Genomic DNA, 24763 nt, shown 5'->3' with positions numbered 1-24763 from the left:
AGGAGAGGATCATACTCTCCTTCAGTATGTCGCAGTACATGTTGACATTAATGGTTCCCTCAGTGAGCTGTAGCTCTCCACAGCAGACAGCACTCATGCAGCCCTAAACCAAGACACTTCTAGCACCATGCCTCACTGCAGGCATGGGATTGTACTACTCACCTGATTACCAACACAGATGCTTGACTCCATCTAAACCAAAAATATTTATTTAAGTCTTATCAGACCATAGGAAATTATTCCAGTAATCCATGTTCTTAGTCTGGTTCCCTTCAACCAACTGTTTGCACTTCTACTATTGCATCATCTTTAGGAGAGGCTACCTTCTTGGATAACAGCAATGCAGAACAATTTGATGCAGTGTGCAGCATATGGTTTGACCACAGACAGGCTGATCCCCAATCCTTTAGCCTCTGCAGTAATGCTGTCAGCACTTATACATCTTGTTTGAAAATCCAACCTCTGGCTATGACGCTGAGCATGTGCACTCAACTTCTTTGGTCAACCATGGCGATGCTCTGTTCTGAGTGGAACCTGTTTTTTGAAACCGCTGTATGGACTTGGCAACTATGCTGCAGCTCTGTTTCAGTGTGTTGGCAATCTTCTTATGACCTATATCCTAGGCCATCTTTATGTAGAGTAACAATTCTTTTCTTTTTCAGATTCTCTATTTGCCCTCAGGTGCTAAGTTAAACTGCCAGTGACCAGTATGAGAGAATGTGTGAGCGATAACACTAATTGTAACACAACTGTTCACCATTCACACCTAGGAATTTGTAACACTAATGTGTTACATGACATCGGGGAGGGAAAATGGCAAATTCAGCACAATTTTGCCATTTTTCATTTAAGGGTTTACTCACTTTTGTTGCCAGTGGTATTGACATTAATGACTGAGTTGAGTTATCTAGAGCAGAAAATTCTAAAACAAATAGTAGCTCACCTGACCATGAGACCATGCTTGGAATCAGAAGGTGCAGATCTGTAGAAATGTTCATCCAAAAGGAAAAGTGTTCTGGCATTCAGATTATCATAAAACACAAATTTATTCCAAAAGATGGAAAATCACAAGAAAGGTTCCTCCAAAATACAGTTTAAAAACCATCTTCAACTATGAAATCAAACGTGTTTAGGACACATGTCCTTATTCATTGTATAGACTGAACCACATAAATCCAGTGTCCTATGTCAATTCCTGTGCTCATTTGAATCGAGAACTTCTTTCCAGCCCCAATACTAGCAAAATGTATTGTTTGGTAATAAAAATATATTTAATTGTAAAACTACATATCATCCAACATTTAACCAAACTAATTCTCATTTATTAATGTAAATGAATAAACCAAACTAATTCTCATATATTAATATATATTAATATAAATGAATAAAATAAATTCAATGATAATGATAATAAAATCTTGCTTCAAGTTCACTCCGGAGGGCCATCTTGTCTACAGTTGAAAAATCCACCAGGACTCCCAATTCAAAAGAGCTGTCCTATGATTTCCTCCTCGTGTGGGTAAATTGACTCTTTCGATGCCCTGAACCTTACGCATAGGGTTATCGCCATCATGAATATCAGTAAAACGTTTGGAAACTGTTGAACATTTTATGTTTAATATTATTAACATCTGTGAAATGTTGGTGAATGTGATTTTTTTTTTAATGGTCCTGTGTTACAACCCACATATTATATACTAGCTGTACTACCCGGCTTCGCCTGGGTTAATAACAGCTGTTAACAAAATAGAATGTATTAACAAAAATGTATTCTGCACACAAAAACCACAAAACAAATAGAAATGTAATTATTAAAAGGCAAAAACTAAGCTAATAGAAGCATTTCACAACATATATTTCAACACCACAGATATTCCACACAGCTTTAACTAAATTGGCCAAGTAATGTGCTCTGTCTGTCTCTTTTCAGGTCTGTCTCTTTCTCAGGTCTCTCTTTCCCAGGTCTGTCTCTTTCCCCGTCTATCTCCCAGACTCTTTGTCTGTGTCTTTTCCTGTCTGTCTCTTTCCCTGTCTGCCTGTCTCTGTCTCTTTCCTTGTCTGTCTCTTTTTCTCTGTGTCTTTCCCCATCTATCTTTGTCTGTCTCTCTGGCTGTCTCTTCCTTCCCCGTCTGCCTGTCTCTGTCCCTATCTGTGTCTCTGACTGTCTCTGTCTCTTTATCCGTCTGTCTCAATCTCTTTCCCTGTCTATCTATCTCTTTGTCACTTTCCCTGTCTGTCTCTTTCCCTCTCTTTCCCTGTCGGTCTCTTTCCATGTCTGTCTCTTTCCCTCTGTATTGTTCCCTGTGTCTGTCTCTTTACCTGTCTTTGTCTGTTTCTTACCCTGTCTGTCTCTTTCCCTCTCTTTCCCTGTCTGTCTGTTTCCCTGTGTCTGTCTCTGTCTCTTTGTCTGTGTCTGTCTCTTTACCTGTCTGTGTCTGTCTCTTAACCTGTCTCTCTCTTTCCCTCTCTTTCCCTGTCTGTCTCTTTCCCTGTCAGTCTGTCTCTTTGTCTGTCTCTTTGTGTCTGTCTCTTACCCTGTCTGTGTCTGCCTCTCTCCCTGTCTGTGTCTGTCTCTTTCCCTGGCTGCATTGTGACATGCCAACATTCCATTGAAGGGCGTGGCTGCGCATTCTTCTGAGGTTCTGGCTGCACTCTGACTCCCAGCTCCATTGGTGAATAACTTTAAAGCGCGGGGTTAAAATTCCCCCTCAAAACATAGCCTATGATGCTCTCGGGGTCCAGAAGTGTGAGTGTGCAAAATTTTGTGGCTGTAGCTGCGACGGTGCAGATTCCAATCCCAGACATATACACACACACACACACACACACACACACCCATATACATACATACACACATTCAGCTTTATATATTAGATACAGTGGGTACGGAAAGTATTCAGACCTGTTTAAATATCTCACTCTTTGTATCATTGCAGCCATTTGCTAAATTAAAAAAAGTTTGTTTTTTTCTCATTAATGTACACTCTGCACCCATCTTGAAAGAAAAATGTAAGAAATGTAGAAATGTTTGCAAATTTATTAAACAAGACAAACTGAAATATCACATGGTCATAAGTATTCAGACCCTTTGTTCAGACACTCATATTTTAGTCACATGCTGTCCATTTCCTTGTGATCCTCTTTGAGATTAGGGTAATAAGCGGTTAATAACAGCTCACAGTTGTCCCTTAGCCCTAGATTAGTAATGGGAGGCATGTATGAGACCCCCCTATCACTAATCTGTAAGTGAAAAGAAATAAACACAAAATCCGAAAAAATCCTTTATCTGAAATAAAATTTAAAAAGCATCCTCTTTCACCATGTTATTAATCTCAAACCACCTAGGCTTGATGTAATTCACATGACGTGTCACGACGATTCCATCTCTGCTACATCTGAATGCACATAGATCAATGTCCACCTACTGTGGGCTTCAGGTAAAGACTGAGCTGAGCGATCAGCGGTGACGTCACTCAGGTTATTTGTGGTCACAGCTGGAGGTTCCTACAGTGCCTCACCTGTGACCACTACCAAACCTGACATCAGGTGACCTCAGTAAACTCACTGAGTTCATAACCTGCATCTCCTGGCAGCAAACCTTGGGTTTTTCTTTGCCAAATGATGCAGATTTGATGCTGAAATTTCTAAAGTATATTCCTGTACCCAATTTATAGTTCCTGGCAAAAGATGCATCACTACCGCATGGTTTATGATGCAATCTTTTGCCAGGATGTGTAGACTGGGTGCAGGAATATGGTGCAAAAATGGCATCATCAAATTTGCGTTTCTTGACCCAAAAATTCAAAACAAACGGTTTGTGTGCCGCTTTGGTGCAGTTTTCTGCCAGGAGGTGCAAATTTGCTGCTGAAATCTGGTGCAAATATTTCAGCATTAAATTTGCACCTCATGGCATAAAACCACACCGAAATGGCATTAAAACATTTTTTTGCTTTATTGGGCCAAGAGATGCAAACTTGATAATTAAATTTTTGGATCATATTCATGCACCCAATCTATACGTCCTGGCAAAAAATGCATAAAAACTGCAAGTGATATGATGTGGTAGTTATGGGATTTTTTTTTGCCAGGAGGTGTAGATTGGGTGCAGGAATATGGTGCAAAAATGTCAGCACCAAATCTGCATCTCTTGGCAAAAAAACACTGTTTCCTGCCAGTTGATGCAGACCTGTAAATTCAGACGTGGTAATAATGGGGTTAATCATGACAAGCGTCACCGCGAGACACCTTCCATGATTAACCTGCAAGTGAAAGTAATAAAACACACACAGTGAAAAATCCTTTATTTGGAATAAAAGATAAAAAAACACCTCATTTGCCTCTTTATTAATCCCCAAACAACAATCCATGTCCGAAGTAATCCACATGACACTGTCAGCTCAGAGGTCAAGATAACCAAATCTGCCTATTTCTCTCATTAGAGGCAGTGGTTCAATGATTAGAGCTACTGCCTAGGAAGCATTAGTTCATGAGTTCAAGTCCCGGCTGCCCCGGGAAAGAACTTGATGTATTTTAAATTATTATTTATTTACAATTATAATTTAATTTAATTATGCATTGAGGGGAGGAGCTGGACATCAGCTGTGAGCCGCGGGCCATACCTTTAAAATCAGAACAGTTCACGGAATGAGGCTGCATTGCTCTCTCCTGTCTCTCTCCTCTCTCTCATCTCTCCATCTTCTCTCTCTCTTCTCTCTCTTGTTCTCTCTCTCTTGTTCTCTCTCTCTCACACTGTCTCTCTCTCTTTCTCTCTCTTTCTCTCTCTTTCTCCCTTTTTCTCTTTCTCTCTTCTCTTCTTCACTTTCTTCTCTCTCTCTTCTCTCTCTTGTTCTCTCTCTCTCTTGTTCTCTCTTTCTTGTTCTCTCTCTCTCTTGTTCTCTCTCTTTTTCTGTCTCTCTCTCTTGTTCTCTCTCTTTTTCGGTCTCTCTCTCTTTCTCTCTCTCCTCTCTCTCCTATCCTTTCTCTTCCCTCTCTCTTCTCTCTCTCTCAATTCTTTTTTCTCTCTCTTTTCTCTCTCTCAGACTTGGTGATAATCAGCTGATGTGGTCACCTGACGGAATCAGCTGACACTAAAAGTCGAGCGGTGAGGCCGGCTTTTTACCGCCTGGCCAGCTAAACTATCAGCTGCTGCTGTCGGACAGGAGTCTGCACTGTAGTTTGTTTTTTTTTTGCACTGATGCATCAGCTGGTTGTATAAAAGCCGTTTATACAATTAGCTGCTGTGTCATGTGATTCAGGCCCTTGAACCTGACACATCATCTGATCGCTTTGCCTTCCAGCAAACCGATCAGATGATATTGGATCCGGATTGGACGGTGCGGGACCCTTAACCCAGGATTACTGTGGCGGGGGGTTCCTTTTTTCAATAAAGATGGAGTCATTAATTGTGTTGTGTTTTATTTCTAATAAAAATATTTTTCTGTGTTCTTTTTTATCTGTACTAGAAAATCATGGTGGCCATGCCTAATATTAGCATGACACCATGAATTTCAGGCTTAGGGCCAGTTGATAATATACAGCTAGCCCTAACCCAGTTATTACCCAGCGAGCCACCCGTCACCAGGGCAGCTGGAAGAGTTGGATACAGCGCCAGAAGATGGCGCTTCTATGAAAGCGCCATTTTCTAGGGCGGCTGAGGACTGCAATTCGCAGCAGGGGAGTCCAATCCCCAGCTGCCTAGTTGTACCTGGCTGGACACAAAAATTGGGCGAAGCCCACATCATTTTTTATTTTCTAATTATTTCATGAAATTCATGAAATAATTAAAACAAAAAAAGGTCTTCCCGATATTTTCGGTTCCCAGCTGGGTACCAATAGGCAGCTAGGGATTGGAGGCAGCCCATAGCTGCCTGCTGTACCTGACTAGCATACAAAAACACGGCGAAGCCCACGTAATTTTTTTGGGGGGGCAAAAAACTGATACAGTCCTGGATGGAGTTTGCTGAGCCTTGTAGTTCTGCAGCTGCTTTCTGCTGTCTGTCTGTATGGAGGAGAGCAGACAGCAGCTGCAGAACGACAATGCTCAGCATGGTCCATTTACTAGTGTATGCAGGAGTTTTTTGCCTCCCAAAAAAATGACGTGGGCTTCGTCATATTTTTGTATGCTAGCCACGTACAGCAGGCAGGTACGGCTACCCCCAACCCCCAGCTGCCTATTTGTACCCGGCTGGGAACTAAAAAAATAGGGAAGCCCTTTTTTTAATTATTTCATGAAATATTTAAAAAAAAAATCGATATGGGCTTCGCCCCATTTTTGTGTCCAGACAGGTACAACTAGGCAGCTGGGGATTGGAATCCAAGCTTTCTGGGCCCCTCTGCTGCAAATTGCAGTCCGCAGCTGCCCCAAAAAATGGTGCCAACTCTTCCAGCAGCCCTGAAGCCGGGTGGCTTGCTCGGTAATAATGGGTTAATACTAGCTTTGTTTTACTAGCTAGTATTAAGGCAGAGATTCTTAATGTCAGGCAAGTTTGACCCGGCCATTAAGAATCTCCAATAAAGGGTTAAAAAAAAAGACACCACACAGAGAAAAAAACACTTTTATAGAAATAAATACACAGACACACTTAGAGACTCCATGTTTATTACTCCCTCTCATCCCTCCACGATCCTGGTCTTCTGTCTTCTTTCTCCTTCAACCCATGCAGCTCTGCTACATCAGACAGCACTGCATGGGAGGAAGACGCTGCTGCTCCCTGTGCAGTCTAATCACTCAGTGAGAGTGAGCAGAGGCTGCGGGTTGTAAGCGGTGATGTCACCGCTGCCACCGTTACTATAGCAACAGCAATCTCCGATCACGTGATTCCCGCGGTGTCGCTATTTACCGGCTGTGGCAGCCAGTCCCTGCATGTGGGCTGACTCTGTAAAGAGCGCCCACATGCAGGAACGGGGAAGCTGACCATGTGCCAGAGCATCTCACCGGTACATGGAGATGCACAAATGAGCACCGCGTACCGGAGAGATGCACTGACAGAACCTAGCATGACGTCTAGCCATGTGACCAGTCTGTAGCAAATGAGATAATACACATGTGACTGGTCACATGCTATTTTGACGTCACGGAAGGTCCTATCATAAGTGCTGGTTACCGGGAGAACGCAGCGATTATCGGAAGGAAAAGCGGCGGGAGACAGAGTGCAGGATGCGTCGCGGGGACCTGTAAGTATTATGGCAATGTTTATTAACTGTATGTGTACATGTATAATGTGTTTTTATGTGTTTGTGTTTGCCTGCCATTGTTTTTAATGGGGGTTCGAAGGGGTTCGTTAAACGTTCGTTGAACGTTCTCCGAACTCTAACTCTAGGGGGGTTGCTTATCTCTAGTAGTTACAGCTGCAGCTGAAACTTGGTAAGTATAGCGGGCTTGCTCCAGTTCCCCTATCCCTTCTACCACCATCTCTAAGCACCAGATTCTGGCCTCCATAGATTTATATGGGGTCCAGCATCCAGCCAGTTATCCGGGATCAATTCCAGGCTGGATCCAATCTTGGTTTTTTTTTAATCCGGTTAGACGCATTGATCCTGCTTATCTGCAAATCGGCCCATCACTAGTAGTGTTGAGCGACCCCCCTAGTGTACGAGTTCGGTTCGTCGAACAGAGGGTGAGTTTGGCGAACGTTCGACGAACACCTTTGAACCCCATTGAAAACAATGGGAGGCAAACACAAACACATACAAACACAAAAAACACCTTCTAAGGTGTCCAAAAGGTGACAAACAACTCACAAGACACCACAAACACATGGAAAGTGACAAGTGCATATACTGTGAAAACAAAAGAGGTGGACGAGTAAAATGAGGAGGAGACACAGATATAGGAATTTCATGCCCTTCTAAAATTATGTAAAACACAGCAAGTGGACTCCAACCAGAGTCTCCCTTTTTTCCAAAAATTGGGCCACAGACACCACTTAAGTGGCATCAGTTGTCCCCCAGTTGCAAACTTGACATATTGATTTGCATGAAGCACAATCCAAATCCACAAGCTTTTACTCTCCCCAGGATGACACAGGTGTAAAAATGTCCTTGCTAATCCATGACTTGTTCATCTTGGAACATTTTTAAAAAAGCAAAAAGAGGACTCTAACCAGAATCTCCCTTTTTTCCAAAAATTGGGCCACAGACACCAATTAAGTGGCATCACTTGTCCCCCAGTTAAAAACTTGACATGTTAATTAGCATGAATCACAATCCAAATCCACAAGCCTTTACTCTCCCCAGAATGACACAGGGGTAGAAAAGTCCTTGCGGATCCATGACTTGTTCATCTTGATGAACATTAGTCTGTCCACATTGTCACTAGACAGACGCGTGTGCTTATCTGTCAGCACACACCCAGCAGCACTGAAGGCACGTTCCAAGAGAACAACAAGATCTCCAAGGCGTAAGCAGCGAGCTCATGCCATTTTTCCAGTTTGGAAGCCCAAAATGAGCAAGGCTCCAGTTTCAGAGTCATGGCATCTATATTCACCTGGAGATACTCCTGTATCATCCTCTCCAACCATTAACTATGTGTCAGACTTCTTGTCTCTTGTGGCCTTTCAAAGGATGGTCTAAAAAAATCATGAAACGATTCCATAAAATTGCTGTTACCACCAGATATGGTGTTGCTGGTACGGTTTGACTGATGATGACTCGACAGTCCCATGGTTGGTAAATTACAACTGCATGTCTCTCTCTCTCTCTTCTCTCTCCCTTTTCTCTTCTCTTCTATTCTCTCTCTTCTCTCTCTTCTTTCTCTCTCTCTTCTCTCTCTCTTCTCTCCTATCTTTCTCTCTTCTTTCTCTCTCTTCTCTCTCTCTTCTCTCCTATCTCTCTCCTCTTTCTCTCTTCTCTCTCCTCTCTTCTTTCTCCTCTCTCTCTCACTCTCCTCTCTCTCTTCTCTCTCCTCTCTCTTCTCTTTCTCTTCTCACTCTTCTCTCTTCTCTCTCTCTCTTCTCTATCTCTTCTTTCTCTTCTCTCTCCTCTCTCTTCTCTCTTTCTTCTCTTGCTCTCTCTCCATCTCTTCTCTCTTCACTCTCTCCTCTCTCCCCCTCCTCACTCTCTTCTCTCTCTCCTCTCTCCCCTCTCTCCCCTCTCTCTCATCTCTCTCCTCTCTCTCCTCTCTCTCCTCTCTCTCCTCCTCTTTCTCTCTCTGCTCTCTCCTCTCTCTGTCTCTTCTTTCTCTTCTTTCTCTCTTCTCTCTCCTCTCTCCTCTTTTCTTTCTCCTCTCTCTTCTGTCTCCTCTCTCTCTCTTCCTCCTCTCTCTCACTTGTCTCTCTCTCCTCCCTCTCCTCTCTCTCTCCTCTCTCTTTTCTCTCTCTCCTTTCTTCTCTCTCTCTCCTACTCCTCTCTTCTCTCTCTCCTCTCTCTCCACTCTCTTCTCTCTCCTCTCTCTCTTATCTCTCCTCTCTTCTCCCTCCTCTCTCTCACTCTCCTCTCTCTCTTCTCCCTCCTCTCTCTCTCACTCTCCTCTCTCTCTTCTCTCTCCTCTCTCTCTTCTCTTTCTCTTCTCCCTCCTCTCTCTCTCTCAAATTCAAATTCAAATTCAAATATGCTTTATTGGCAGGACCAAAATACATTTAGTGTTGCCAAAGCAAGAGAAATACAGTAAGTGTGGTGGGAGGGGATCAGGGTTATGGGGAGTTGGGGGGCACAATTTGGGCTCTGACAGTCCATTTAGGGGTCTTAGGTTCCCCTCAGCTTATGACATGTGGTGACATATTGGGCGGCGATCTCCACCATTGATTCCTCTTCCCCCAGTAGGAAGCGGAGTTTCATGTCCTCATCCATGGATGGAAAGCCCGGGCTATGGGTGGTAAATTTCTGAAAGTGGGAGCCCCTCACTGCTGAGTATTTGTCACAGTGCAGTAGGAAATGCGTCTCGTCCTCCAGATCCCCCTGCTGGCAGTGCTGGCACAGTCTGTTCTCTCGCGGCTTGTATGTCTGTCGGTGCCGCCCTGTTTCCACCTCTAGGCTGTGGGCACTCAGTCTGTACAGGCTCAGGGTCTGCCTGTCTTTGGGGTGGCGTAGCCTTTCCAGATATGGGGCCAGAGTGTAGTCCCTCCGCAGTGACCGGTAGATGGTGAGTTTCTGGGAGTTCTCTAATTCACTCTTCCAGTCCTCTATGTATTGCATCTTGCCGCTCTCTGAGATCTCTTTTATTTGGGCTTTTGTCAGGGGGTGTTGCTGACTTTGGCTGGACTGGCTGCCGGGGTTCCTGGCTTGCTCTGGGCTCCGGCTCAGCAGGGCTTTATGATGGTAGGAGCTGGGGTTGCTGTTCTGTGTGTGTGCCTGGTGTGATAGCGCCCTCTTGTGTATAGTGAACCATAAGGGGAATCGGCCCAGCTCTGCCCTACAGGCTATGTTTGAGGTGCTGCGATGGACTTGGAGGAGATATTTACAGAACTCCATGTGGAAGACTTCGGTAGGGCTGGAATCCCACTTTGTGTGGTCTGGGTAGGTCACTGGGCCCCATACCTCGCTGCCATATAGCAGTATAGGGGTGATGACGCTGTCAAATATCTTGAGCCAGACTCTCACAGGTGGTTTGAGGTGGTACAGTTGTCTTCTGATGGCATAGAAGGTTCTGCATGCTTTTCCTTTCAGGGCTTCTGCTGCTTGCTTGAGGCTCCCGTTATTGCTTAGCTCCAGACCGAGGTAGGTGTAGCTGCTGGTGTTCTCCAGCGTGGAGCCATTTAATGTGAAGGAGGGAGTGCTCTCTCTCTCTCTCTCTCTCTCCCTCCCCCTCTCTCTCTCTCTCTCTCTCTTCTCTCTCTTCTCTCTCTCTTCTTTCTCTTCTCTCTCTCCTCTCTCTTCTCTCTTTCTTCTCTCTCTCCATCTCTTCTCTCTTTCCTCTCTCTCTTCTCTCTCTTCTCTCTGTCTTCTCTCTCCTCTCTCTCCTCTCTCCACTCTCTCTTCTCTCTCTCCTCTCTTCTCTCTCCTTTCTCCTCCTCTTTCTCTCTCTTCTCTCTCCTCTCTTTTTCTCTCTTCTCTCTCTCTTCTCTCTCCTCTTTTCTTTCTCCTCTCTCTCTTCTCTCTCCTCTCTCTCTCTTCTCTCTTTCGTCTCTCTCTTCTCTCTCTCTCTTCTCACTCTCTTCTCTCTCTTCTCTCTCTCTCACTCTCTTCTCTCTTCTCTCTCCTCCCTCCCTCTCTTTTCTCTCTCTCCTCTCTCTCTCCTCTCTTCTCTCTCCTATTCCTCTCTCTCCTCTCTCTCTCTAATCTCTCTCTCCTCTCTCTCTTCTATCTCTCTCCTCTCTCTCTCTCTCTCTCCTCTCTCTCTCTTCTCTCACTCATCTCTCTCTGTCTCATCTCTCTCTCTCTCATCTTTGTAGCTCAATAATCTACTTCTGGTTTCTCTACTGCAATACAGAGGTCAAGATTACCAAATATTCCTATGCTTTTCATTACAGGCAGTGGCTCAAAGAATAGAGCTGCTGCCTAAGAAGAATTAGTTCACGAGTTCGAGTCCCAGCTGTCTCGGTTAAGAATTTAATTTATTCATAATTTTAAATGATAATTATTATTTATTTATAATTATAATTTATTTTAATTAAGCACTGAGGGGAGGAGCTTAACATCAGCTGTGAGCTGCGGGACACACCTCTAAAAACGGAGCAGTTCACGGAATGAGGCTGCATTGCACTCTCCTCTCTCTCCTTTCTCTCTTTTCTCTCCTCTCTCTCCTCTTTCTTCTCCTCTCTTCTCTCTCTTCTCTCTCTCTCCATCCTCTCTCTCTCTCCTCCCTCTCCTCTCTTGCCTCTCTCTTCCTCTCCTCCCTCTCCTCTCTCTCTCTTCCTCTCTCTCCTCTCTCTTCTCTCTCTCTCTCTTCCTCTCCTCTTTCTCCTCCCTCTCTCTCCTCTCTCTCCTCTCTCCCCTCTTTTTCTCTCTTTTCTCTCTCTCCTCTCTTCTCTCTCTCCTTTCTCTTTCCTGTCTCACTCATCTCACTCATTTCTTTCTCTGTCTCATCTCTGTCTCATCTTTGTAGCTCAATAATCTACTTCTGGTTTCTCTACTGCAATACAGACGTCAAGATTACTAAGTCTTCCTATTATTTTCATTACAGGCAGTGGTTCACAGAGTAGAGCTGCTGCCTAAGGAGAATTAGTTTACGAGTTCGAGTCCCGGCCGTCCCGGTAAATAATTTAATTTATTTATAATTTTGAATTATAATTATTATTTATTTATAATTTACTTTATGCACTGAGGAAGGGGGGAGCCAGACATCAGCTGTGAGCCGCTGGACACACCTCTAAGATCGAAGCAGTTCACGGAATGAGGCTGCATTGCTCTCTCCTCTCTCTTTCCTCTCTCTCTCCTCTCTCTCTCTCTCTTCTCTCTCTTCTCTCTCTTCCCTCTCTCTCCTCTCTCTCTTCTCTCTTTCTCAGACCTGGCGATGATCAGCTGATGCAGTCACCTGATAGAATCAGCTGACACTATAAGTCGAGTGTGAGGCCAGCTTTTTAACGGCCGGCCGGCCAAACTATCAGCTCATGCTGTTGGATAGGAGTCTGCACAACAGTGTGTAGTTTTGGTTTTTTTTTTTGCACGTTTTGTTTTTTTTTGCACTGATGCATCAGCTGATTGTATAAAAGCCATGTATACAATCAGCTGCTATGTAATGTGATTCAGGCCCTTGAAACTGACACATCATCTGATCACTTTGCCTTCCAGCAAACCAATCAGATGATGTTGGATCCGGATTGGACGGCACGGGACCCTTGACCCAGGATTACTGCGGAGGGGGGTTCTTTATTTCAATAAAGATGGAGTCACTAATTGTATTGTGTTTTATTTCTAATAAAAATATTTTTCTGTGCATGTGTGACTGTATGCTGGAGGGAGAGGCAGGGGGAGCAGAACTACAAGGCTCAGCATACTTTATCCACTAGTGTATGCAGGAGAGCAGACAGCAGCTGCAGAACTACAAGGCTCAGCATGCTGCATCCAGGAATGTATGCTGGAGGGAGAGACAGGGGGAGCAGAACTACAAGGCTGAATTGGAAAGATGGGAGAAGGAAATTAAAGCTTATAAAATTAAAAAATTCAATCGTGATATGTTGGATTATTCCACACAAAGAGCTTACAGGTGGAAAACCGAACAGGGCCGTGGACGACAGATGTTTCGCTCTGATAAGAAACAGAGATCGAGATCTACATCCTTCATATCCCAGACCTCTGGTGAGGGATCCTCCTCTGGAGCATCAGAAAGTCACAACATGCCTGCAGAAACCGTAGGTGGTCGGGTCAAGCAGAGAAATCGTCAATTTGGGCCCCCCGGAAAAAACAAGCAACAAGGCAATAAATTGCAGGTAATAAATTTATCTACACGTGTTCTTTCTGGTGCCCAGGTGGAGGTTCTCTCCCGCGGTCTGACATTTGTCCCCTCTAACCCATTCAATCTCTTCACAGCGTTGAAGGACGTTAACCTTTTTGCCCGTAGATTAATTTTCAAAAAACTTTTTTGTAAGAGGGATGCTATGACTGACAGCCAAATGGAGAGGGAGGCCATTCAAAATCTGGAAGAACTTCTACAGGAACAGGAAGCTCCCCCGACAGGTGTGTTCCCTCAGACACTTTTGCCTAGATCCACAAAATTTCCCCCCTTTTCACTATGCCCGGCAGTGGATATATTTACTAGGTTGGTCAGTGAGGATTTTAAGAAGCTTAGAACTACATGTAAACGGGATAACCTCACCCGTGATCAGAGAAGGGCCCTCACTGAGCTACAAAATTATTCCGATATAATTATCAAACCTGCCGATAAGGGGGGAAACATTGTGGTTCTGTCTATAGAAAAATACGAACATGAGGTACTTAGGCAACTAAGAGACAGGGACACATATACTAAACTTACATATAACCCCCTAACGAAATACACCAGTGAACTTGCTGTGATCCTTTCCAGGGCTCTTGAGATCGGACTTATTGACAAAAAAATGCACGATGGTTTATGCAGGAAATATCCGAGGATACCGACCTTCTACGTCCTACCCAAAATACATAAAGATGCCGTCAACCCGCCCGGGCGTCCGATTGTGTCCGGCATCGAGGGGTTGTGTGACCCCATTTGTAAATTCATTGATTTCCATCTTAAACCTTTGGTGGAAACACTCCCCTCGTATGTTCGTGACACAACTGACGTCCTACGGCGCATTGACGGTATCTTTATGGAGGAGGATATGGTGATAGTCACTGCTGACGTAGAGGGTCTGTATACTTGCATATCACATGAGGATGGTTTGAGGGCGGTCCGTTTTTTCCTTGAGATGTCCGGTCGGGATGGCGTTATGGGTGAACTGATCCTTGAGCTGCTCCGCTTCGCCCTGACACATAACTTTTTTGTGTTTAAGGATAAATTTTATTTACAGAAACGCGGCACTGCAATGGGCGCGGCCTGTGCGCCCTCGTACGCTGGCCTCTTTCTGGGTTACTGGGAGAGGCTGGTTTTTGGAGACGGGGGCGTGCAGGGCGTTGCCCATGTGCAGTGCTGGCATCGATTTATCGATGATATATTATTTATTTGGCAGGGCCCGGCGGAGCAACTCGATCAGTTCATGAGGCAATTAAATCGAAACAAATTTAACATCAAATTGACATATAAATGCAGTAATCGCAGGATCGACTTCCTAGATATCCAAATTATTGTTGACGATAGGGGGTCGATCCAGACGGACGTGTATCGTAAGAGCACGTCCGTCAATGCATTACTGCATGCCTCATCAGCCCATAATCCATCTACTATTCGCGCCATTCCGACGGGACAATTCTTAAGGATGAAACGGATCTGCTCCTCAAACACCAATTTTGAAGCACAATCGTTCGATCTCAGGGGCCGTTTTCTGGATAGGGGTTACAGCAAGAGGTGTATAAAATCTGGCTACAATAGGGCTAAAAAAACACCTAGGACCCAACTACTTAGCTATGCTCCCAAACGACGGGAAACCTTTGACCCGGTGATTAGGTTCATTGGCACTTACAATGAGGAGTGGGAGAGGATGCGGAACATAATGAAACAACATTGGTCAGTTTTGTTAACTGATCCAATCTTGGCTGAACAACTACCACAATTTCCATCCATGACTTCCAGGAGAGCTAGGAATTTGAAAGACCTCCTAGTGAAAAGCCATTATGTCCCCCCAAGGACATATATATTTGGCTCACGAGGCCCTTTACAGGGATGTTTTCCCTGTGGCCATTGCTTGGCCTGCAACAATGTCCTACGAAGTACAACATTTTATTCATCTGATGGCAAAAGGAATTATAATATTAAATCATACATTACATGTGACACTACACATGTTGTGTACTTTGCCACATGTACCTGCTCTCTGACATATGTGGGGCTCACTTCACGTGAGCTCCGCATTAGAGTCAGAGAGCATGTTAGGGACATTGTTGCGGCCGAAGCAGTGACCGACATGACCCTCCTGAAAACCTTGCCAAGGCATTTCAAGATCCACCACTCCTGTGACCCCTCTAAATTAAAAATTAGGGGCATCGATGTGATAGAGGGAGGGATCAGGGGTGGTGATCTGAAAAGGCGCTTGGCACAATGTGAGGCCAAATGGATCCTTACATTGGACACTTTGGTCCCTAAGGGACTTAATGAGTCCATTAGTTATGTCCCGTTTCTCTGAACCACCCCTCTCTGTATTTGTACCGTTGCTTGACTACCTCTGCTTCACTGTTAATTTTAGTGTTACTTTTAATATCACTATTTTAAATGTGGCTCCATCATTAATGCCGGGTATATATTTTTCTGATTGTTCCTCTTTAGGCAATTTTGCTTCTCTACAATATTAACATTGAAGATTTGGACCACCGCTGTGAAATTCATATGAAAATCACTTTTTTGTAACATACTAATACATATTATGTTGATGGCCCGACTCACGTGTGCGCGTGCGTTGATCCCGGCTGGTCGGCGCGATGGTAGCCGCCGTCTGAGGCGCCGTGCGCATGCGCGGGAGCTATGGTGACGCGTCCCTACTCCCGCGCATGCGCGAGATGGCCTGACGGCGGTGAATCGCGCGAGATCACCTGGAGCGATCCGCGCATGCGCCGCTTACGTGATTTCCGGGTTCACCATTATTGAGCGGTGCTATTTAAACCCGGTGGATTGAGGACCCCTCACTACGGCACCTTGACCCCTGATGAAGATTCTACACAAACTAAAGAATTGAAACGTACGTAGGGCGTAATGGGGGCCTTCCCAAACGCCTGGATTGTCTCATGTATCTTCTATCTTACGGGTCTCCTTGGGGCTTGCTATTAGGCACGCAACTAATACAATCCTGTGGAGTGTAAACCACTCCATGTAGTGGATCTTTCAGGACTATTTGCATCTTGGACCAATAATTTTCACTTACTTTGGCTAAAAATGTACCTTTGACTGTCCTTTAATGCATATGTGCTTATGTGTCACCTGCACTAAATTAGTCTTAATAACCTGTAGGTTTGTTCTGTTAGTCTGCTCCCAGATACTGTGATACTTGTGAATCTCGGGAGACTTTGTCTTATACATATACTATTATATACTGTTTTTGTCCAGTCCTGGCGTTTTGACTTTTAGAAAAAAGTTTTATTGAAATTGTCACCCACTGTGAAATAAAAATGTACACTTGCACTTTAAAAACTCAGTATCTTTGTCTTAAATCATTATGTTTATGAGTTTGTGCCACCCGAGGGATTTCTGTGGGTACAGAACCCAGGGGAATTGTTTGAGTATGGTTTTATGGAATCTTCTTCTAATATTGGGATTTAATCAGTAGCATTAGTCACACCTGTTTCTAGAAGCTTCTGGCAGCTTCTGCAAGTCCTGTAGAACTATATAAACCAGCCAGATCAAGCAAGGTGCTGAGCGTGCGAGGTTCTGCAGCAAAGTGTGCAGGGTTTAAAGTTAAGTGTGGCATAGTTTCAACACAATTACATAGTTTGACACAAGAACATAGTTTGAATTTATCCTTATACGTTTCCCATTGGGTTTTTTTTATTTTTTTTTCTCTTTGTTTTTCTACTTTACTGTTTATCCCCATTTGATAGGTGCTCCATGGACAATGCTACCAGGTGTGTATCTTGTCAGATGTATGCATGCCTTGAGCAGCCGTTTGAGGGTGAATATGTCTGCACTCGATGCAAGCATGTTGCGTGTTTTGAAGCCAAGGTAACTGATCTAAATAAGCAGCTTGCAACACTCAGGGGCATTGCAAACCTGGAGAGGAGTTTAGAGCTCACTGAGCTTTCTCTGGCTGGGGCCAGTGATATGGAGGAGGGTGGAGGTGGAGAAGATCAGGACCCAGAGGTAGGTAGTTGGGTAACAGTTAGAAGAAGAGGTAGGGGAAAAAGTGTCAGGGAGCCTAGTCCTGACCTGGCACAACCTAGTAAATATGCCTGTTTGGCTGATATCAGGAATGAAGGGCCAGGACTAGGGTCACTACAGCAGGACGTTGCTCCTAGCAACCAGGAAAACAACTGCTGTAGGAAGGAGGGAAATAGGAGTGCAGCAAAGCCCAGACAGATGTTAGTGGTAGGGGACTCTATAATTAGGCGGACAGACAGGGTCATCTGTTGCCGAGACCGTGAATGCCGAACAGTGTGTTGTCTGCCGGGTGCTCGGGTTCGGCATATTGTGGATCGGATAGACAAATTGCTGGGTGGGGCTGGGGAAAACCCAGCGGTCATGGTGCACATTGGTACTAATGACAAAGTTAGAGGCAGGTGGAAGGTCCTTAAAAATGATTACAGGGAACTAGGAGAGAAGCTGAAGTCCAGGACCTCCAAGGTGGTGTTTTCAGAAATACTACCGGTGCCACGAGCGTCACTAGAAAGACAGCGGGAGCTTAGGGAGATAAACACGTGGCTTAGAAATTGGTGCAGGAAGGAAGGGTTCGGGTTCATGGAGAACTGGACTGACTTCTCAGTCGGCTACAGGCTCTACGGTAGGGACGGGCTGCACCTCAATGGGGAAGGTGCAGCTGTGCTGGGGGAGAAAATGGTCAGACGGATGGAGGAGCTTTTAAACTAGGATCTGGGGGGAGGGAGGGTAGTGGAGCAAAAAAGGGGATAGATAGAGCAGATAGAGACAGTGAGATGGTAGGGGTCAATGAAGGATTGTGGGGGATGGGACATGCAAGGAACGTAGAGAGGCTAGGAATAATAAAGGTGTTAATAAGATTAAATGTCTACTGGCAAATGCAAGAAGTCTTGCAAACAAAATGAATGAATTGGAGACTCTTATGTCAACCATGGATTATGATGTGGTGGGCATTACGGAAACCTGGCTGGATGAAAGCCACGACTGGGTGACAAACATACAGGTTTATAGTACATTTAGGAGGGACAGGAAAGACAAAAAAGGTGGTGGGGTATGTATATTTATCAAATCTAACCTAAAACCTGTGTTGAATGATGACATTGGGGGGAACTGCAACAATGTAGAGTCAGTATGGGTAAATGTACATGGGGAGGAGAATAATGGAAAAATGCTAATTGGAGTTTGCTATAAGCCTCCTAACATACTTGAACAAATAGAGGGTGAAATGCTGGAACAAATTGAAAAGGCAGCTAATTATAATAATCGGGTTCTTATTATGGGGGATTTCAACTATCCAGACATACAGTGGGACATAGAATCTTCTGGTTGTGCTAAAAGCTGTAAATTCTTATCTACCATTCAAGACCATTTCCTCTCTCAGATGGTAGATGAACCAACGAGGGGAGATAATTTGCTAGATTTGGTCCTGTCAAATAGACCGGATACAATTTCAGATCTACAGGTCCAGGAGCACTTGGGCACCAGCGATCATAATATGGTAAGCTTCAACGTAATATTCAATAGAACATTTCAAAGGGGAAATGCTAAAACCTGGAATTTTAGGAAAGCTGATTTCAACAAATTAAGGCTTAAATGTGTAGATTGGGACAAAGTCATGGTAACTGGGGATACTGAACATAAATGGGGAAAGTTTAAGGATATATTTCTAGAGTCCTGTAAAAAACTTATACCCTCTGGTAATAAAACGTCCCGGAATAAAAAGAAACCACTCTGGATAAATAAGACTGTACAAAGTATAATAAAACAAAAACAAAGGGCGTTTAAAATCTTGAAGGCTGAGAATACAGAAATAGCATTGCAGGAGTATAAAGATATCAATAGGCAATGCAAAAAAGAAATCAAACAAGCAAAACTAGCTACTGAAACAAAAATCGCCAATGACATTAAAATAAATCCCAAAATCTTTTATAAATACATTAATGCCAAAAGGAAAACAAAGGATAGTATTGGCCCCTTAAAATATAATAACAAGTTAGTTATAGAGGACAAACAAAAGACTGAGATATTAAATAGGCATTTCTTATCTGTGTTCACCAAGGAACTGACTGTACCAGGCATCATTCAACAAGTGAAAAATCAAAGTTCCCCACCAGATATAATCAATTTAACACAAGAAGAAGTACGCCTACGTCTGAGTAAATTAAACATTGACAAATCCCCAGAGCCAGATGGCATTCATCCACGAATATTGAGGGAATTGAGCTCCGTAATTGACAGACCGCTGTATCTCATCTTCTTAGACTCGCTTGTAACAGGGTTGGTGCCTCAGGATTGGAGGATTGCTGATGTGGTACCGATATTTAAGAAAAGTAAGAGGGTAGATCCAGGCAACTACCGTCCAGTAAGCCTGACATCAGTAGTATGCAAAGTTTTTGAGGGCATTTTAAGGGATGACATGCAAAAATATGTTGCAGAAAATAATATAATAACTGACAGACAGCATGGATTCATGAAAGATAAGTCGTGTCTAACCAACCTGTTGGGGTTCTATGAGGGGGTAAGTGCAAACCTGGATATTGGTAATGCAGCTGATGTGATTTATTTGGACTTTGCAAAGGCATTTGATACTGTACCACATAATAGGCTTATACTAAAGCTCCAGAAGCAAGGACTGGGGGAAACTATATGCAACTGGGTAAGGAATTGGCTAAAAGATAGGAAACAAAGAGTAGTCATAAATGGAACATTCTCTAAATGGGCCATATTCAGCAGTGGGGTGCCGCAGGGATCTGTGTTAGGACCAATTCTTTTTAATCTCTTTATTAATGACCTTGTGGATGGGATTGATAGTAAAGTGTCAGTCTTTGCTGATGACACCAAACTATGTAGGATATTAAAAACTGTCCTTGCTAGTATAATATTACAAAAAGATCTGGATAAGATGTCAGAATGGGCAGATACTTAGCAAATGAGATTCAATGTTGATAAATGTAAAGTAATGCACCTAGGACGGAGTAATCCTATAACTGCGTATACATTAAATGGAAGTAAACTCGGGACTACAGAACAGGAGAAGGACTTGGGTATTCTCATTACAAATAAGCTGAGCAGCAGCACTTAATGTCAAGCAGCAGCTGCAAAAGCAAACAAGATTCTAGGGTGTATAAAAAGAGAGATTAGATCCCGCGATCCCAACGTATTATTACCCCTCTATAAATCACTTGTAAGGCCACATCTGGAATATGGGATCCAGTTTTGGACTCCACATTTTAAAAAGGACATTCAGAAGTTAGAGTCAGTTCAAAGGCGGGCAACTAGACTACTACAAGGAATGGAAGGCCTCCCATATGATGACAGGTTGAAAAAGTTAGATATGTTTAGCTTAGAAAAAAGACGTCTCAGAGGAGATCTCATGTATATGTATAAATATATGTGTGGTCAATATAAAGGACTGGCACATGACTTATTTCTTCCGAAGATAATAGTAAGGACCAGGGGGCACTCACTGCGAGTGGAAGAAAAGCGATTCCGACAGCTAAATAGGAAAGGGTTCTTTACAGTTAGAGCAGTCAGACTGTGGAATACCCTACTACAAGAGGTAGTAATGGCAGACACTATAACAGCTTTCAAAAAAGGGCTGGATGATTTCCTCAGTACACACAACATTTTTGGTTATAAATGACTTAGTGACCAAATGTAGAACTGGTGGAGGAAGGTTGAACTAGATGGACCTAGGTCTTTTTTCAACCTTAGTAACTATGTAACTATGTAACATTAGATCATTCTTATAACAGACATGTTTCATAGTAGTCCAGTAAATATGACTGTTGCGGGGGAAGGGCCAGCTTCAGAGTTTGTCTAATATGTCTGATGCGTCCTCTACTGCTAGAGAAATTAATTCACATATCTCAAGAAATCTAATTTTCCCTGCAAAGTTAATTTAATAATTCAGGTATTAGTAGAAAATTAAAAATAAACTATTAATTTCATTTGTGTTATCCTGAACTCTAAGGGTTAAACAAGACTTGCTTCAACCACTTGGGAAGGGCCACATTCCACTCATCAGTACATAGTGAGACACAAGCAGCTTTGTAAATTTTACTCTCCATAATTCACATCTCTGTTGAATCTATTTTTTTAGTTCTCTCACAAATGGATATAATACCTTCTAACATTAACTGGGTAAATCTTTTAAAAAATTTTAAACTAGCTAACACAATACAAAAATATGTATTTACTTGCCTCTATTCTTTTTTTTTTTTCTTTTTCTTTCTTCTCCCAAGATATAATGCTACTGGACTATTAATACGCCAATTGTTCAAAATGTTTCACTTATTTATCTCTGATGCTTGCTTCCTATACAGCATCATGCAATAAGAGGTCCACACTTCAGTGAAGGAATCCCAAAAATCTCCCAATTATCAAAAAGTGCTTTTAAGATCAAAAACCCAACATAATTACATGTACATTTAACACTCAGTCAGTTTTTTTTCTCTGCAACTTCTCATAAGCTTCCTAGCTCCTACCTTTCCAGACGTGAGGGCAGTGATGCCTGTCTCTACTCCAGCTTTTCTCAGTTACAATGATCACACACTGTCACTCCCATGTCTGGCTGCAAGCAACTGCCTCCTGTTTCTCACTCCTTCAACCTTGTAACACCATTTGCCGGGCCAGTCCCCCAGCATAATGTAGGTTTGAATTAGCCAGGTTAACATACATCCCCGTCTCCTGCGTCCACAAATCTCCCGTGCCTATCCTGAACAAAACCTGAGCCCCTGAGGGCGTAGTGAGTATCTGGGCATATCATGAATTGAAGACCTCTGGATGGGTCTGGGATCGCTCGGAGTAGGGTTCACTATATGTCATGGAAGAGGCAGGGGGGTCCGGGAGTGGGGAATTGACAGGAGCCACAGTTGGGGTGCGTGGTGTCAGAATGGCTGGTGGGGAGAGGGATGGCATTACAGGTACAGGAGGGGCCATGGGCAGAGGTGGGACCGGCAGCTCCTGAATCTGCTCAACTGTTCTCTGTTGTATGGGAGGTACATAGTAACCTCCGTCTGTGTTCAAGACAGGGAAAATAGGGGCGGGTTTATGGCTGTGGCTCGGATCTGGGAGGTGAACTGCACAGTTATTACAAACATCTCTCCAGCCCAGGTTTTGATAATCACACTGGTAACAGATCCAACTTGCTGTGTCATATGGGGGTGACTGTTCAGTTGGGACCAGTTGGGGATAGATAGAAGCCAGGGCCGGAGTGGGTGGTATGGAGGCGTGGGTTAATGTGTGGGTAGTGGGGAGTGGTTCTACCAGCTGTGGGATGGGGGATGCTAAAACCAGGACAGGGATCGGGGGACCGTGTGGGTGGTACTGAAGGATCTAGAGGATTTGGCCAGTGGGTGGGACAGCAACATCCATGAGCAGCTCCTGGACAGGGGTAATAGAATGGGGATCAGGTTGTGGGGTAGCAATGATACAACCTGCCGGAGGACCCTCAGATCTGTCCTCCGACTTGGGTAACTTATAGTGAAACACAACATCTCTCTCCGAGTCTTCATCCTCTAACTCCATGTATCCTTCGAATAGCAATGTCTGCGCTACTTTACTATACAACTCCACATCATCCAACGATCTTCTGTCTTTCAACTTTACTTTTTTTTGCTTTTAGTGCTGCTGCCCACTGAGATGGCTGTAACCGTCCTCCTCCTGGTAAACCTAATACTCTCCGGGTCATGACGCTGAAAATCTCTGAGGCATGACGCACAGCTCTCTTTCCATCTCTCTCTCTCTCTAACGCCAACACATTCTGTGAATCCTCAGGCTTCTCAACTTCCTTTCTTCCCCATCTGAACTTCATCGCTATCTTGGTGTTGATCGGATTACACTAATTTATGACTATATGGTGCGCGCTGCAGTCCGGCCGGCACTGAACGCTCCACCCTATACTAACTGCTCCCTCAGCTACTATAGTAACCAGGGTGTCCCGTGAGAGGAGGAGGACATACAAAAATGCTATAAGATCCCTACAAGAATGTCCATACAAAAATGCAGTAAATTACCAACAGGAATGTCCCGCCCTCCGAACTTGATCAGCTGCACCAATTTATTGTCCTAATCCCTATCTTCGATCACAGGTATGTATCCCATGAAAGGAGGAGGACGTAGAAAAAAATGTATATGCACATACAAGAATGTCCCGGCCTCCAGACTTGGTCAGCTGTACCAATTTAATGTCCTAATCCTTATCTTTGGTCATGGGTATCCCCCCCCGTGTCTTCAACTACAGACCGGGTCAGTCTAACTAGCTATATCCAGCCACGACCGTCTTCCCTACCCCAACATTAGTCCTCCGAATTCCGTGTGACACTACCGATCCACATCTCAGGGTTGGGATTGTGCTACTGGGCCCCAGCAGGCACCACCCCTGAGTCACAATCAGGTACCTTTAACACCGATAAGGACACACAGCCTGTTGCCCCCTCCTCTCCAAGAACAACCGCATCGGTAGTGAATACACAGTATGTAACTCTTACTGGGGTCGAGGTTGATCAGACCTTAGTTGGAGCGGATTGGGGTCCCAGTTCGTGACGTCAAAGATTTCGGTGTATCCAGATATCGGCGATGCCGTTTAGGGGCCCCACGTTACGGGCGCCAGCTGTCAAGGTTGGGAATTTTGGGGAAACCATAAATGGGGTCTCTCAGGGTCACAGAGATTTCAAATCGATCTGCACAGATTTATGTATGAGGAAAAATGACTACACAGAGACGTGTCTCTATCCGGGAGAAGCTCAATGCTCTTCTAACCCGTATATTGTAAAACAATTACAGTTATAAAATTCAACATTGTCCTTGATTAGTCAGAGATAAATGACAAGGCTTATGTAGTACGTTGTTACGGGGGGCTGTCTGATAATAACCGAAAGGAGTATCAGACAGTCAGGGTCCACCGTGCAAAGACTTTGCTGCAGACTATGGCAGAGTGCAATACCTCTGTTAACTCACAGAAGGATATAATAAGTAAGTAAAGCAATTCCTCCCTTACTTGGAGGGTGTGTGGAATGATCTCTGTTAATAATCACAGAGACAAAGGCAATGTGTGCGAAATGGCACCTACCTAGGTCCGCTCTTCTAGTGGTGCAAAAGAGACGAACAGCAGCATAAGCCGCACAAAGCTCCTACCTGCGTTCGCTCCACTAGTGTGAGAGGACACGAACCACTAGATATGGCACCTGCCTAGGTCCGCTCTTCTAGTGGTGCAAAAGAGACGAACAGCAGCGTAAGCCGCACAAAGCTCCTACCTCTGTTCGCTCCCCTAGTGTGCGAGGATACGAACAACTGCCAGACGCAGTATAAGGAACGTTACCCTAGCGGCAACGTCCACCTACGAGTAGAATCACAAGGCCCAGCCAGACCATGTGCCTCAGGCACCTGCCTATGTCCGCTCCCCTAAGAGGTAAGGATACGGACAGCAGCCGAAGCTGTAAGGTATAAGAACGC

Source organism: Anomaloglossus baeobatrachus, chromosome 1, assembly GCF_048569485.1.
Source record: "Anomaloglossus baeobatrachus isolate aAnoBae1 chromosome 1, aAnoBae1.hap1, whole genome shotgun sequence".
Classification (NCBI taxonomy): domain Eukaryota; kingdom Metazoa; phylum Chordata; class Amphibia; order Anura; family Aromobatidae; genus Anomaloglossus; species Anomaloglossus baeobatrachus.
This window is presented reverse-complemented; position numbering follows the sequence as displayed.